Here is a 16,586-nt window from a genome sequence, read left to right on the forward strand (position 1 = left end):
TTTGTTTTGTTATTCATGCTTACAGACTTTTGTTTTGTTTTGTTATTCATGCTAACAGACTTTTAAAATTGTATTTGTTCCTCTTTTTCTTGTAAAACGTTTAAAACTTCGGTGTCCTATTTGTGACAACACAAAATGATGTCTTTTTGATAAGCTTATGCTAGCTGTCCCCCCCAAATGAGAAAAAATCACATAATAGTATATTATTATAATGCTATTATTAAACCATAAATTTTTTTCTTCAGTGTCTTGTAGTTTTTGGAGTACAGGTCTTTTGCCTCCTTAGGTAGATTTACTCCTAGGTATTTTGTTTTATTTTATGCAATGGTAAATGGGATTGTTTCCCTAATTTATCTTTCTGATAGTTTATTGTTAATGTATAGAAATGTGACAGATTTCTATATATAAGTTTGTATCCTGTAACTTTATTGTATTTATTGATGAGCCTGGTAGTTTTCTTGTGGTGTCTTTAGGCTTTTCTATGTGTAGTATCCTGTCATCAGCAAGCATTGAAAGTTTGACTCTTTGGATTTGGATTCCTTTCCAATTTGGATTCCTTCTGTGTGTTTTTTCTTCTGACTGCTGAGCCTTGATTCCAAAACTATGTTGAATAAAAGTGGAGAGAGTAGACATCTCTGTCTTATTCCTGATCTAAGAGGAAATGCTTTCAACCATTCACCATTGAGTATGATGTTAGCTGTGGGTTTGTTGTATATATCCTTTTTATTATTTTCAAGCATGTTCCCTTTATGTTGCTTGCTGGAGGGGTTTTGTTTTTTTATCATAAATGAATGTGAATTTTATCAAAAGATTTTTCTGCATCTATTGAGATGATTATATGGTTTTTATTCTTCAATTTGTTAAATTTGCAGCAAAATGGATGGTTGGCATTATGCTGATTGAAATAAGTCATACAGAGAAAGCAAATACTGTTTGATGTCACTTATATGTGGAATCTAAAAAATACAACAAACTAGTGGCTATAACAAAAAAGAAACAGATCAATGGATATAGAGAATAAATGAGTGATTGCCTGTTGGGGGGAGAGGAGCAATATAGTTGTGAGGCAGTGGGAGGTGCAGACTACAGGGTGTAAAATAGTCTATAAGGTGGTATTATACAACACAGGGGATATAGTCAATTATCTGTAATGACTGTAAATGAAGTGTGATCTTTAAAAATTCTATAAAAATAAAAAAATGAAATGTATATATTTTAAAAAGCTATATATTTAGTGTACAGATAAGTCCTAATTCTTAGATTATATATATATTTTTTTGTTGTTGTAGTAAATGTGACATGTGATATTAGAATTTTTTTGTGTAATGTTTCTTCTCAAACAAACAGAAAATGAAAAGCCCTAATAATTACAGGTAGCTTTCCTTATTAAAAAAAATAATTGTACTAAGTTATCACTGCTCTAAAGAATCTACCTGCAATGAAAGAGACCCAGGTTCAAGCCCTGGGTCAGAAAGATCTTCTGGAGAAGGAACTGGCTACCCACTTCCATATTCTTGCCTGAAGAATTCCATGGACAGAAGAGTCTGGTGGGCTACAGTCCATGGGGTCACAGAGTCAGATATGAATAAGAGACTAGCACTTTCACTTTTTTAAAAAATCACTGCTCTAAATTAAGTAGAAAATCAAGAATTCTTTATGTGATGTGAATATTTTCAACTGATGCTAAAGTTCATTCATGTATCTAAACCTTTCCCTGGTGGCCAACAGCTTTTAATACGCATTTGTAGTGATATTTTAAAATTGTTCCAGGTATGAATCGAGAGGTGTATAATCACCAGAAAGCTGGCTCCAAATAATTATCAGGTCTCTTTAGTATGCATGCAAGAGCAATGCATCATGTACGCATGTGGAAGTGTTTGATCAGGGCAGTAAATCACTCAGGTATGATAGTGACTTGATATTGAAGTGATCAAATAAAGAGTGCAATACTGTAGAATATGTATAAAACCTGAAGTATATTGCTATAATGAGTCATCAATTAAATTACAATAATTTTTGCCTTCTTGTATATTAATTCTTCTGAAAATACTTAATTCATATAATTTAAAATTCCTATGACTTAAAATTTCTTAATTTTAATCTGTATCCACTGAGCCTGCTTTTTTGTTATAAACACTAGTTTTTTTGTATTTTTTAGATTTCACATATAAGTGACATCAAACAGTATTTGCTTTCTCTGTCTGATTTATTTCACTCAGCATAATGCCAAACATCCATTTTGCTACAAATTTAACTTAATTGTTATGATTTAAAATCTCAGAGGATAATAGTTTTACGTAAGATTTGGTATTATTTCTCTAGTCCATTTTTTTCCCATGGTGTCATTTCTTCCCAATCCAGGGATCGAACCCGGGTCTCCCGCATTGCGGGTGGATGTATTACCATGTGAGCCACCAGGGAAACGACCACCGCTGTGCTGGCTCAGACGGTAAAGCGTCTGTCTACAACGCGGGAGACCCCGATTCGATCCCTGGGTTGGGAAGATCCCCTGGAGAAGGAAATGGCAATCCACTCCAGTACTATTGCCTGGAAAATCCCATGGACAAAAGAGCCTGGTAGACTACGGTCCCTGGGGTCGCAAAGAGTCGGACACGACTGAGCGACTTCACTTTAATCTTTCTTTCTCTAGTCCATGGTGTGTGTATATGAATGTGCTTATTAAAGCAACTGCAAAGTAACTCTGTACACAAACATATAGACTAATTACTATATTAGGAGACTGAAAACACAGACACACAGAGTTAAGTGAAAAGATAAGTACTGGTCATGCTTTGTATCTCAGAAAGCATGATACCGTAACACATTCATTCACCTTGCTGTCTATGTTTGGCAAACACAATAAAGATATTGCTGGGTGTGTATTAAAGGGATTATAGTTTATTTCCAAAACACGAGCTACGATTATTCTCCAGCTTTGCAGAAGAGATTTAAGTCACCCATTGAAATATGTCAGGGTCTAACTGTCATGGGGAAATGAAGGAAATGAAAACTTTTGCTTTTAAAGTAAATAAATAAATAAATCTTTTTGTAATTCCATGTATATTGTAGTTTATAAATAAATATATGTGAGGAAGCAGAATCTGACAGTTTTACTCTTCATTCTCTATTATTCCCTCAAACACACACCCAAAAAGACAGACAAACAGAAAAATCCAGAAAGACAAGCACATAACTATATAAAGATCCTCTATAGCTTTGAGACCCAGAAAGAGTTAGAAGGAAAGTAGAAGATCTTGGTGAAGATCAATGTGCAGTTGGTTTACAATTCCTACTCCAATCCTGGGATTAAGAACCTCAGAAGTATTAAATAACTCACCAGAAAGTTTGGGGAATTGGAGACTGAAGAGACTTGTTATACTATATCCTTTCTGGAATTCTGACAAAGGCAACTTCCCAGGCCTTCCTCACATCACTATGGTTTGGGATTAATAGAGGAAGTATGGCTGTGTGGCATGTCATTGTGAATGAGTGGCAATTCCTCTCTCTGAGGAAAAACTACTGAGTTTCTGGTATTTCCCTAAGGAGGTTTTAGGGAGGAGAAAGTGACTATATTTCCATGTACTACCATGGAGAACACCCACAAGTAACTGTGAGATATAGCTGGTATATTTGACAGGTATCCTAATGGTGCAAGCTTGTGCTCCCTAGAGATGCAGAATGGAAGGTAAAATTTGATAATAAGATGAGGATAAGATTATTTCAGTGCTTGGTTGAGTGGTGAGGTGAGGAGAGATGAGAACTAGATACAACCTTGTGTTTAGGTCACAGGATGTAAGTTTGTAAAGTTGTTGACTTTCCAAAGACCAGACACATCTCCCTGATCTTATAATGCCAACTCAGACAGAAGGATGAGAAGGAAAAAAGCCTTAGACTTTGAACTTTAGATTACATGTTTCAAACTGAGAAAGTTATTTTCTTTCTATTTATGGAGTCATATTTAGAAGAGCTGGATTTAATTTAAAAATATAGACTAGAAACCAAAACTTTTTTTTTGATATTTAAGTTTTTATGAAGAACTGGGATTGCACAAAAGAGTCAGTATTATAGATATTAAAAAAAGATTACTCAGTAAAACTTGTAAGAGTATAAGTTAATCAATAAAATGTATTTAAATATAGATGGGTCATTGTTACATCTCATGTACTTTAGCTTATAAATCATAAGCAAAACAATATTAATAGAGCCATTAGAAATCAGGTACAAATAGTATGACAGTATTTATTTATTTATTTATTTATTTATTTTTTTTTTTTTTTCAGATTCAGGACTTTGATACTTTTTTTTTTTTCTTTTCTTTTTTTTTTTTTTATTCTTCCAATTTTATTTTATTTTTAAACTTTACATAATTGTATTAGTTTTGCCAAATATCAAAATGAATCTGCCACAGGTATACATGTGTTCCCCATCCCGAACCCTCCTCCCTCCCCATACCATCCCTCTGGGCCGTCCCAGTGCACCAGCCCCAAGCATCCAGCATCATGCATCGAACCTGGACTGGCAACTCGTTTCCTACATGATATTTTACATGTTTCATTGCCATTCTCCCAAATCTTCCCACCCTCTCCCTCTCCCACAGAGTCCATAAGACTGTTCTATACATCAGTGTCTCTTTTGCTGTCTCGTACACCGGGTTATTGTTACCATCTTTCTAAATTCCATATATGTGCCTTAGTATACTGTATTTATGTTTTTCCTTCTGGCTTACTTCACTCTGTATAATAGGCTCCAGTTTCATCCACCTCATTAGAACTGATTCAAATGTATTCTTTTTAATGGCTGAGTAATACTCCATTGTGTATATGTACCACAGCTTTCTTATCCATTCATCTGCTGATGGACATCTAGGTTGCTTCCATGTCTTGGCTATTATAAACAGTGCTGCGATGAACATTGGGGTACACGTGTCTCTTTCCCTTCTGGTTTCCTCAGTGTGTATGCCCAGCAGTGGGGTTGCTGGATCATAAGGCAGTTCTATTTCCAGTTTTTTAAGGAATCTCCACACTGTTCTCCATAGTGGCTGTACTAGTTTGCATTCCCACCAACAGTGTAAGAGGGTTCCCTTTTCTCCACACCCTCTCCAGCATTTATTATTTGTAGACTTTTGGATCGCAGCCATTCTGACTGGTGTGAAATGGTACCTCATAGTGGTTTTGATTTGCATTTCTCTAATGACCTAATTAACCTTAAAAGCTTCTGCACATCAAAGGAAACTATTAGCAAGGTGAAAAGACAGCCTTCAGAATGGGAGAAAATAATAGCAAATGAAGCAACCGACAAACAACTAATCTCAAAAATATACAAGCAACTCCTACAGCTCAACTCCAGAAAAATAAACGACCCAATCAAAAAATGGGCCAAAGAACAAAATAGACATTTCTCCAAAAAAGACATACAGATGGCTAACAAACACATGAAAAGATGCTCAACATCACTCATTATCAGAGAAATGCAAGACAGTATTTATTTTTAAACTATCCCATTGAAAATTAACTTGTATGGCCTGCATAATATGGAAAAACTAGTTAATGAGTCTAGTAGCTATTCTATTGACCTCTATTCTCAATTCTTAGATCCCTTTTTAATAATTTTCTACAGGGGCTACAGAATCAACTATTTATTTCCATGATCTATCCACCCTACTCTTGTTTTAGTTGTGTTTATCACATTATAAATCATAATTATTTGAGTTTCAACATGTATTTACCATGGCTTCCTATTTTTCTGCTGCATGATTGCTTTTGTGACATTTAGTCAGAGATCAGCTACAGAGCAGGATATAAAACTCTGGAGATCTTATGTTTGAGCATTGTAGGAAGAGGATTATCTCCAGACTTTTATCATCTACTGCTAGCCCAGGTGCCAAGCATATGTAGATTGTGTCAGTTGAAAAGATCTCAGTCCTTACATGAAGAGCTTGAAGAACCAGATATAAGGATTATAATTCAATAATCTTTTTTATGATATTTTTCACTATATGAGAAACACAGAAGATACATATATATATATATATAAAACATTTATATGTACATAAGTATATTCTCTTTTGAGAAGGGAACACGTGAATCTAGTGATATTTCTTATACTTTGGAGTTTAGAATGATCAGTAAGATATAATAAGTCTCTTTGCATCATGGTTCAAGAGCTAACTTCCTCTGGTCTCACAAAAGAACAAAGAACAGCTCTCCAGAATATATATACCTCATAAAATGGTTGCCTGAGCAGATGTTACAAAAAAGACAGTGATACACAGTGATAATAAAACTAAGTATATGCTTCAGTATTGCACTCTTAACCTGTGTCTACTTATAACTAACAGCTTCTGAGACTGATTTGATATCTCTTGATTAATAGGAAAGTCATCACCATCCCCTAAAAGGAGAGTCTGTGGACTCCACATGGGGAAGAATATAAAGCCAGAAGAGAAAGTTTTGTTCAGGTCAGTGTAAGTATATCTGAAGTTTAGCTAGTTTTAAAATTAGAATTCTATTTGTTTTCCCATATTTCTAGAAGATTTAGAGTAATATCAATAGTGGAGGGCATGTATGTATGATAAGGCAGAGTAAAAAGAGGAACTTATTGGTATAATCATGTAACAACAATATTTTATTAAAAGCAGTCACATTTAGTGAAAGAAAATTTAATTTCTTTGAATTTTGATTTTGAAAATTAGAATCACTAAGCTAAGAATATACCTTTACCTCCATACATTGAGATGAGTTTGTGATACTGCCTCAGTTCTCCCCTTGATATTTTCAAGAGTTCCATTAACTGAGGACTGTCACCCTGTTGGAAGCTCAGAAATAGAGAAGTAAATTTATATCACCCCATTGACAAGACTGGTAAGAAGTACTGTGTGTTTATACAATGATCATACTGCAAAACAGCAAAATGAGTAACTCTGGAGGTCTAACAAGGAGTCAGGTGATTAAAATCAAGATGAAAACATAATTTGAAAGCTTTTAGTGACCTAGAGCCAAACATCCTGGAATGTGAAGTCAAGTGGGCCCTTAGAAAGCATCACTATGAACAAAGCTAGTGGAGGTGATGGAATTCCAGTTGAGCTATTCCAAATCCTGACAGACGATGCTGTGAAAGTGCTGCACTCAATATGCCCACAAAATTGGAAAACTCAGCACTGGCCACAGGACTGGAAAAGGTCAGTTTTCATTCCCATACCAAAGAAAGGCAATGCTAAAGAATGCTCAAACTACCGCACAATTGCACTCATCTCACACGCTAGTAAAGTAATGCTCAAAATTCTCCAAGCCAGGCTTCAGCAATAAGTGAACCATGAACTTCCTGATGTTCAAGCTGGTTTTGGAAAAGGCAGAGGAACCAGAGATCAAATTGCCAACAACCGCTGGATATGGAAAAAGCCAGAGAGTTCCAGAAAAACATCTATTTCTGCTTTATTGACTATGCCAAAGCCTTTGACTATGTGGATCACAATAAACTGTGAAAAATTCTGAAAGAGATGGGAATACCAGACCACCTGATCTGCCTCTTGAGAAATCTGTATGCAGGTCAGGAAGCAATAGTTAGAACTGGACATGGAACAACAGACTGGTTCCAAATAGGAAAAGGAGTATGTTAAGGCTGTATATTGTCACCTTGCTTATTTAATTTATATACAGAGTACATCATGAGAAACGCTGGACTGGAAGCAACACAAGCTGGCATCAAGATTGCTGGGAGAAATATCAATAACCTCAGATATACAGATGGAACCACCCTTATGGCAGAAAGTGAAGAGGAACCAAAAAGCCTCTTGATGAAAGTGAAAGTGGAGAGTGAAAAAGTTGGCTTAAAGCTCAACATTCAGAAAACGAAGATCATGGCATCTGGTCCCACCACTTCATGGAAATAGATGGGGAAACAGTGGCTGACTTTATTTTTTGGGGGCTCCAAAATCACTGCAGATGGTGACTGCAGCCATGAAATTAAAAGACACTTACTCCTTGGAAGGAAAGTTAGGACCAACCTAGATAGCATATTAAAAAGCAGAGACATTACTTTGCCAACAAAGGTCCGTCTAGTCAAGGCCATGGTTTTTCCAGTGGTTATGTATGGATGTGAGAGTTGGACTGTGAAGAAGGCTGAACACCGAAGAATTGATGCTTTTGAACTGTGGTGTTGGAGAAGACTCTTGAGAGTCCCTTGGACTGCAAGGAGATCCAACCAGTCCATTCTGAAGGAGATCAGCCCTGGGATTTCTTTGGAAGGAATGATGCTAAAGCTGAAAGTCCAGTGCTTTGGCCACCTCATGCGAAGAGTTGACTCATTGGAAAAGACTCTGATGCTGGGAGGGTTTGGGGGCAGGAAGAGAAGGGGACAACAGAGGATGAGATGGCTGGATGGCATCATTGACTCGATGGACGTGAGTCTGGGTGAACTCCGGTAGTTGGTGATGGACAGGGGGCCTGGCTTGCTGCGATTCATGGGGTCACAAAGAGTCGGACACGACTGAGCGACTGAATTGAACTGACTGAGTGCTTTGGGCATTAATGGGACAGTGGTGTTCTGGCCATTGTATGTACTAAGCCTTTCTTGTACCAAGGGTAAAGGAGAAAAAAAAATGAAAACTAGGAGGTAAGCATATTATCTGTTGGACCTCTTTATTGCAGTAAGTGAATTCTGTTACAAGATTCTTTTCGTCGCACGTGCTAAATCTTATTTATAATCAAGAATGAAAAGTGGAAGTTTTAAGGGTTTTTATGTTCTATGATTTAGAACTACTATAATTTACAGTTTTAAATTTAAAAAGTTAATTTTGTAAGAGTATATATCTGCTTGTTTTAGAAATAATTACACATCTGCTGAAAATAAATCATACACACTTAGTATCTAGGCTTGTTGCAATAGTAAATACAGTAAAACTGGCAGCTCACTTTAGAAACAGCTGATATTCTTCTAATAGAGGATAAATTGAAAAATTTTTCCTCCAAATTTTAGAAATGTCATTAAATTGAAGAGAATCTGGTAAGCAAAATTTATTTTACCACAATAACAATTACTTATAATTCAAATATGAGAAGGTTCTATGAATATTTTATTACAGTAATTACAAAAATCAAGATGATTAAAACCTTGCTGTAAATAAGAATATAGTCCTCTTGATATACATTAAGCATAATTTTTCTAATTTGAGAATTACTTTGTGGACAATCATTAAACCTAGTTAAAATAAATGTTAAATTGCATTGGGCTTATTATCTTGAACACAGACTTTGGTTACTTACTATAAGAATATCATTACACTTAAAACTATCTTATTGCTAATCTTTACATTTGCATATATTAAATACATCAATGTTAGACATTAGGTTGGATATTTTATGTAATATTAATCTGTAATATAAAATCACTTTTACTCATGTGAAATAATTATTTTGGTCTAATATAATATGGTGATTAATGACTCAAAGTATACAGTTTAAACATAATTAAAACAAACATTTTATGTACTTTCAAATAGTTCTTCTGATTTCATATTTTTAAATTGAAGAATTATTTAGTAATATATCTTAAGAATGAATATATAATTTTCTTTTTTTTTTTTTAAGAGAAAGAGTGTCCTTTCTGTTCTCAGAATTTAGACCTTCAGGTCAAGAAGCAATAGTTAGAAATGGCCATGGAACAACAGACTGGTTCCAAATCAGGAAAGGGGTATGTCAACACTGTATATTGTCAACCTGCTATTTAAAGTATATGCATATTATATCATGAGAAATGCTGGACTGGATGAAGCACAAGCTAGAATCAAGATTGCTGGGAGAAATATCAATAACCTCAGATATGTGGATGACACCAAACTTATGGCAGAAAGCGAAGAAGAACTAAAGAGCCTGTTGATGAAAGTGAAAGAAGACAGTGAAAATGTTGGCTTAAAACTCAACATTCAGAAAACTAAGATCATGGCATCCGGTCCCATCACCTCATGGGAAATATATGGGAAAACAGTGGAAACAGTGACTGATTTTATTTTGGGGGGCTCCAAAATCACTGCAGATGGTGACTACAGCCATAAAAGTAAAAGACACTTGCTCCTTGGAAGAAAAGCTATGACCCACCTAGGCAGCATATTAAAAAGCAAAGACATTACTTTGGCAACAAACATCCATCTAGTCAAAGCTATGGTTTTTTCAGTAGTTATGTATGGATGTGAGAGTTGGACTTTAAAGAAAGCTGAGTGCTGAAGAATTGATGCTGTTGAACTGTGGTGTTGGAGAAGACTCTGAGAGTCCCTTGGACAGCAAGGAGATCAAACCAGTCCATCCTAAAGGAAATCAGTCCTGAATATTCATTGGAAGGACTGATGCTGAAGCTGAAACTCCAATACTTTGGCCACTTGATGTGAAGAACTGACTCATTTGAAAAGACCTTGATGCTGAGAAAGATTCAAGGCAGGAGAAGGGGATGACAGAGGAGGAGATGGTTGGATAATATCACTGACTCAATGAACATGAGTTTGGGTAGACTCCGTGAGTTGGTGATGGATAGGGAGGCCTGGCGTGCTGCAGTTAATTGTGTTGCAAAGAGTCAGAGACTATTGAGCGACTGAACTGAACTGAACTGACTGGGAGATAGTGAAGGACAGGAAGCCTGGCATGCTGCAGTCCATGGGGTTGCAAAGAGTCAGACAAGACTGAGTGACACAACAACAACAATCATATCACATAAAACCTACCCCTTTTAAATTACACTCAAACACTATTTAACCACTTATCATGACTATGAGTTTGAACATTTTCTTATACAAATAGTGAAAGTTTACATTTGACACTGTACTGATGACTCTTTATAATTAGAAGTTAAAATTTGTGTGTGTGTGTATTTTCTAGATTGCTTCAATATAGTCAATCCTGGCTTCCTCTTAGAACCACCTCTTGGTCTTACCAAAAAAAAAAAAAAATTACCTTTGCTGTCAACCTACCTCCAGGAATACTGTGAGGAGTGATGGGGTCTGAGAACTGCTGTAGGTTACTAGGACTCTAAGAGAGTTGATTGTGCAATGAGGGTTAAGAACCACTTGTCAAAGTACAGGTAGATGGAAGCACAGGATTTCTCTGGTAAGAAGAGAGTAAATTGATATTCATTAAGGAAAACCAGTCTCTTTCCTCTGGCAAAATGGCGAAAACATATTTGCTCTTTGCCCTAGTCAGTAAACAAATACTGAGACTGAGTGAAAGTATTTGGGAGCCCAGACCTATTTTGGGCATTCCTTATCCGCATATCTAGGTAAAACCTGGTGACCTATCACTTCCAGCATCTCTTGGTAACTTTGAGGTGCTTTAGACAAGGGACTGCCACTTGCTTTCTATTCTCAGTTTGCAGTATGAAGCACATTTAGATGTTCTCTTCAAGTCCTCCCACGGTTAGCCAGAAAAGTAGTAAAAGATTTGGCATCTGCAATAAATAGTGTTTGTCTTTACAGGGAGTACTAACATATTTGTTTTAAAGTATCACAGCAGTTGTTGAGCTGTTTTATTTAACCTTAAATTTGTGACTATGTAATACTAGGACAGAATGAACAATCAGAAATATTCAATTGTTACATATGACATAGACTGTTTTTTATACCAATGCCCCTTATTTATTACTTTATGCAAGTACTCTGGCAAGATTGAACAGTATTTACATATATAGTTCAATACTAGATTCAAGTTTGAATATACTTTGTTTGAAAGGGTGAAAATGTACTTGGATCTATCAACAAATATCAGCGTCAAAATATCTGATCATATCCTATCACTGAAAACAAAGTCCTGATAACTATTTTAACAAATTCGTCTTGCTCCTAGATGGAGAACATATGATTCTTGTTCAGATTTAATACATCTTAATTTTAGGAAGATGATATGTATATATCTTGGCCCTTAACAATAACTGCAGCAGACAGGACTGTCATTTTCCCCTTTCTATGTTTTCTCTTAGGAAAAGAGGACACGAGAATTCTGTGGGAGCTATTTCCTGAGGCAACAATATTTAGAGAAACAGAGCTGAGCAATGACATAGGTAGAGTGTGGCAGACATGGAGACGCACCTCCCAGGCTCCTTTTCAGGAGAGGTTGGCTGTCCTGTTGTATGTGTGCTTGTGGCAGGGATTCTTGTCAGACAGTTCCAGCATCTCCACCTCCTCCCACGTTGACGCCGAGAGGGACCTAGACCATAGCTATTAAGGGAGAAGAGGAAAGGAGATGAGAGAGAAATGCTAATGACAGTGATTTTGATCTGCCAGTCTTTATTTATGGAGCACACAAGATGCCAACCCCTGCCTTCAGATGGTAGACTGGTAAAACTCTGAGCTTAAATGTCATTTCTGTGGGTAAGGAGAAATGTTACAAATTAAATATGTTGGAAATGTTGAATAGAAAAATGACACTGTCTTTGTAATCTAGTCTTATATGCTTATATTTAAAAGTCTATCAGAATAAGTCATGCACCTGAAAAATTTTTATCTAGTTAAAGGGGAAAAACACTCCATACTAAATGTTTTCTGAAAAAGATGGTAGGATAGAAAATTATACATGTGCTTTGATTATGTCATGAGTCATGCTTTAATAAATTATTTTTATTATAGATGTTATATATAATGATAAACTTTCTTTTGATAATTTTAAAGTTTTACATAAATGTCAAGTATGGAAACAGCTTGAAGGTTTCACTGTTCCATTCAATGATAGCATGCCAGTGTGAGAAGTAGTATGTAACACATGCGTGCGTGCATGCATGCTAAGTCAGGTTAGTCATGTCTGACTCTTTGCGACCTCCTGGACTATAGCCCGCCAGGCTCCTCTGTCCATGGGATTCTCCAGGAAAGAATACTGGAGTAAGTTGCTATGCCCTCCTCCAGGGGATCTTCCTGGCCCAAAGGTAGAATACATTTCTCCTGCAGCTCCTGCATTGCATGGGATTCTTTACTGCTGAGCCACAGGGAAGCCCGTCTAATACATATTAGACATTTAATAATTAATTTTTGAATGAATAAATGAGAAAAACCAAATAATTATTATTGGCAGGCTACTTAGCATATCTTTCTACCTTAAAACCAAAACACTATTTTCCATCCAATATATTCTTCTTAGTTATTGCAAAATGCACCATAATATAGATAATAATACTTTTAAACATTTTGTTTACATTGTTTTCTCTATCCTCACAAATCTTTCTTCTATCTATACAAATTCTTTTTGCCAGTCTATAGGTTTGCAACTCAACTTACTCTATAGACTAAACTCATTTCTCCTCTAATTCCATTTTTAAAATACTTTTTGCAATAATATATGTATTCCAAATTATGCAATGCATTATTATGCTTTTCTGTTCTCTGTTTCAACAGTATAGTTTTATATAGTACAGTATATTCCAAGACTTTTGATGTCTTGGGTGTGTCCTGTAATGTCTTGTTATTGCTTCTATCTGAACGAGATACTATTGTTGTTTTGAAAAGTGTCTGGTCAAACTCCTCAGTTCCCAGTGCACCCATGAAGAGCTGGTTGGCTCCCACATCAAGCACTAATGCCTTTCTCCTTCTGGCTTCTCTACTCTTTTGCCTAAAGGATTTCTTGATATTTTTGTGAGCTTGCTTACCCCTCGTTCTCAGCAGGATACTAGGGATCAACTGATGAGAGACCAGAGTGTCAGGCACAACTCCCAGGCTTTCCATATCCCATTGGTATAAGTCTGATATGTGCTGCTAAAAGAGTACCCAGGAGGATTAAACTTATGCTGATAATTTTTTTCACTAGCACATCCTTTATTGGCTGTTTCTCTTCACTGTTTTCATTCTGTATTCTCACTTGTACTTTCTGGTATCACTTCCCAAATAAACCACCTGCCCTTGAGTATTTGACTGAGGCTGTGCTTTCCAGGGAATCCAAACTAAGACAAAGCCTTTTCCAGCTTTTGTGTCTCTGACTCATTTTCCTTCAGAATACAGCTTGAATATTAGACTAAATAATGATCCCTCAAAAAAGTCCATGTCCTAATTCCTGGAATCTGTGAATGTTACCTTACCTGGCAAGAGGACTTTCCACACTCAACTAACTTCAGGTTCTTGAGATAAGATTATGCTAGCATATCCAGGTGGGTCCAGGGTAATCACAAGATCATTGTGATTCAGAGAGAGAATAAGAGAGAATGGAAGCAGAAGTCACAGAGGAGAAAAGATGGTACACTGCTTGTTCTTAAGATGGAAGAAGGAGCACAAAACAGGGAAGGTAGGCAATGTCTAGAAGCTGGAAAAGGGCAAGGAAGCAGATTCATTCATAGATCCTCCAAAAAGAATGCACCCTTGCAGATCTATTGTTAGACTTCTGATCTCCAGAACTATAACATAAATTTGTGTTTAAGCCACTGAATTTGTGGTTATGTTTTACAGCAGTAGGAAACTAATACAAATATCACTTCTTCAAAAGCCTTCCATAGTCATCTTATCTATGGGAAATTTCACTCAAGCAAACATATGGAAAATATGACTATTCTGTATTATCACATAGTAAGTGCTCCACATTTAGTCACAAACAAAGATACCATGCACTCTTTTAAAATGTATTATCTTTATAGTATTATAGGTACAGTGTGTGTATGTGTGCATGTGGGCACGCTCAATAGTGTCTGACTATTTGTGGCCTTATGGACTGTGTCCCACCAGACTCCTCTGTCCATGGAATTATCCTGGCAAGAATACTAGAGTGGGTTGCCATTTCCTCCTTCAAGGGATCTCCATACTCAGGGATTGAGCCTGCATCTCCTGCATGGCAAGCAGAATCTTTATCACTGAGCCACGGGGGATGCCCATTCTAGTACAGTATTATTAAAATAGTAATGTAATAGTAGTAATAATATTGAGTGACAATATATGTTCAATGTAAAAAGAGTATGTTTCCATTCCTAACTTATGAGTTATTGTTTAAAAGTCTTTTCCAAGATGACTTCCTACTATGATAACTGAACTTTTTCTTGGGCATTGTTTCCTCAGTCTATTAACCACATTTATTATTTCTCTGATTCCTCACTCCATGGGGCTGACATATGCTTTAGAGTTCAGAGATGTGTGACTTTCCAGGCTAACAGTTATTTTGCACTTGAGTTATTTAACTAAGCTGTTTAAGCTTCACTACTAGCAATATTAACTGAATATCTTCCTACTCGAATGCCTTTATTAGACATGTCTCTAATCTCTTGACAAATAAAATACTTATTGGATATGTCTTCTTGTCCCCTAATGTACAAAAAACATCCTTGATCTCCTGAGTCAAAACAAAACAAAACCAATAGACAAAGGGCAGAAAAATCTCAACCTGAAATACCCAGGTTGCCAGGTGAGATAACCAATTCCAGCTTGTTCATTATCAGCGTGCTTTCTACTATGCATGATGCTACCTATGTTTTCCTAGCAGCAGAGGCTCCTTGCTATTAATATGAACTTATTAATAGCATGTTCATAAGTTGTTTTATGGATCTTTATTTTAACTTCAAGTGTTTTAATTCTTTCATGAACTTGTACATACTTTCCTACCTTCATAATTGATCTTGGATATTATGCTATTAGTTATATTTATAATAGTCTTCAGTTTTATAGCTTACTATACACCACCAGGGGCGGCGGCTGGGAGGAGCAACCCCACGCCTGAGGCCAGGGGCGGTGGCTGGGAGGACCAATCCCACGCCATGGCTGCCCTGGCACAGGAGGGCCTAGAGGAGCTATCCCACGTTGAAGGTCAGGAAGGGCGGCACTGAGGAGATACCCCTAGTCCAAGGTAAGGAGCATTGGCTGTGCTTTGCTGGAGCAGCCGTGAAGAGATACCCCACGCCCAAGGTAAGAGAAACCCAAGTAAGACGGTAAGTGTTGCAAGAGGGAATCAGAGGGCAGACACACTGAAACCATACTCACAGAAAACTAGTCAGTCTAATCACACTAGGACCACAGCCTTGTCTAACTCAATGAAACTAAGCCATGCCTGTGGGTTAACCCAAGATGGACGGGTCATGGTGGAGAGGTCTGACAGAATGTGGTCCACTGGAGAAGGGAATGGCAAACCACTTCAGTATTCTTGCCTTGAGAACCCCATGAACAGTATGAAAAGGCAAAATGATAGGATACTGAAAGAGGAACTCGCCAGGTCAGTAGGTGCCCAATATGCTACCGGAGATCAGTGGAGAAATAACTCCAGAAAGAATGAAGGGATGGAGCCAAAGCAAAAACAATACCCCAGCTGTGGATGTGACTGGTGATAGAAGCAAGGTCCGATGCTGTAAAGAGCAATATTGTATAGGAACTTGGAATGTCAGGTCCATGAATCAAGGCAAATTGGAAGTGGTCAAACAAGAGATAGCAAGAGTGAATATCTACATTCTAGGAATCAGCGAACTGAAATGGACTGGAATGGGTGAATTTAACTCAGATCACCATTATATCTACTACTGCGGGCAGGAATCCCTCAGAAGAAATGGAGTAGCTATCATGGTCAACAAAAGAGTCTGAAATGCAGTACTTGGATGCAATCTCAAAAACGACAGAATGATTTCTGTTCATTTCCAAGGCAAACCATTCAGTATCACGG

The 16,586-nt window shown here is 36.8% G+C and overlaps 1 long non-coding RNA gene across 1 annotated transcript in view; it reads right to left on the reverse strand.

Moving 5' to 3' along the window:
- LOC147380195 (uncharacterized) overlaps positions 1-16,586 on the reverse strand; it is a 37,894-nt gene that overhangs the window by 11,803 nt on the left and 9,505 nt on the right. Inside the window, exons 2-3 of the long non-coding RNA XR_015134944.1 lie at positions 12,065-12,193; positions 10,955-11,087 (exon numbers count right to left, since the gene is read on the reverse strand). This is a non-coding gene — a long non-coding RNA (uncharacterized LOC147380195). The remainder of the gene's footprint in view (positions 1-10,954; positions 11,088-12,064; positions 12,194-16,586) is intronic.

The sequence above is a fragment of the Bos grunniens genome, chromosome 1 (genome assembly GCF_055505025.1).
Source record: "Bos grunniens cultivar Pamir isolate PY7600 chromosome 1, Bosgru_T2T1.0, whole genome shotgun sequence".
Taxonomy (NCBI): Eukaryota; Metazoa; Chordata; class Mammalia; order Artiodactyla; family Bovidae; genus Bos; species Bos grunniens.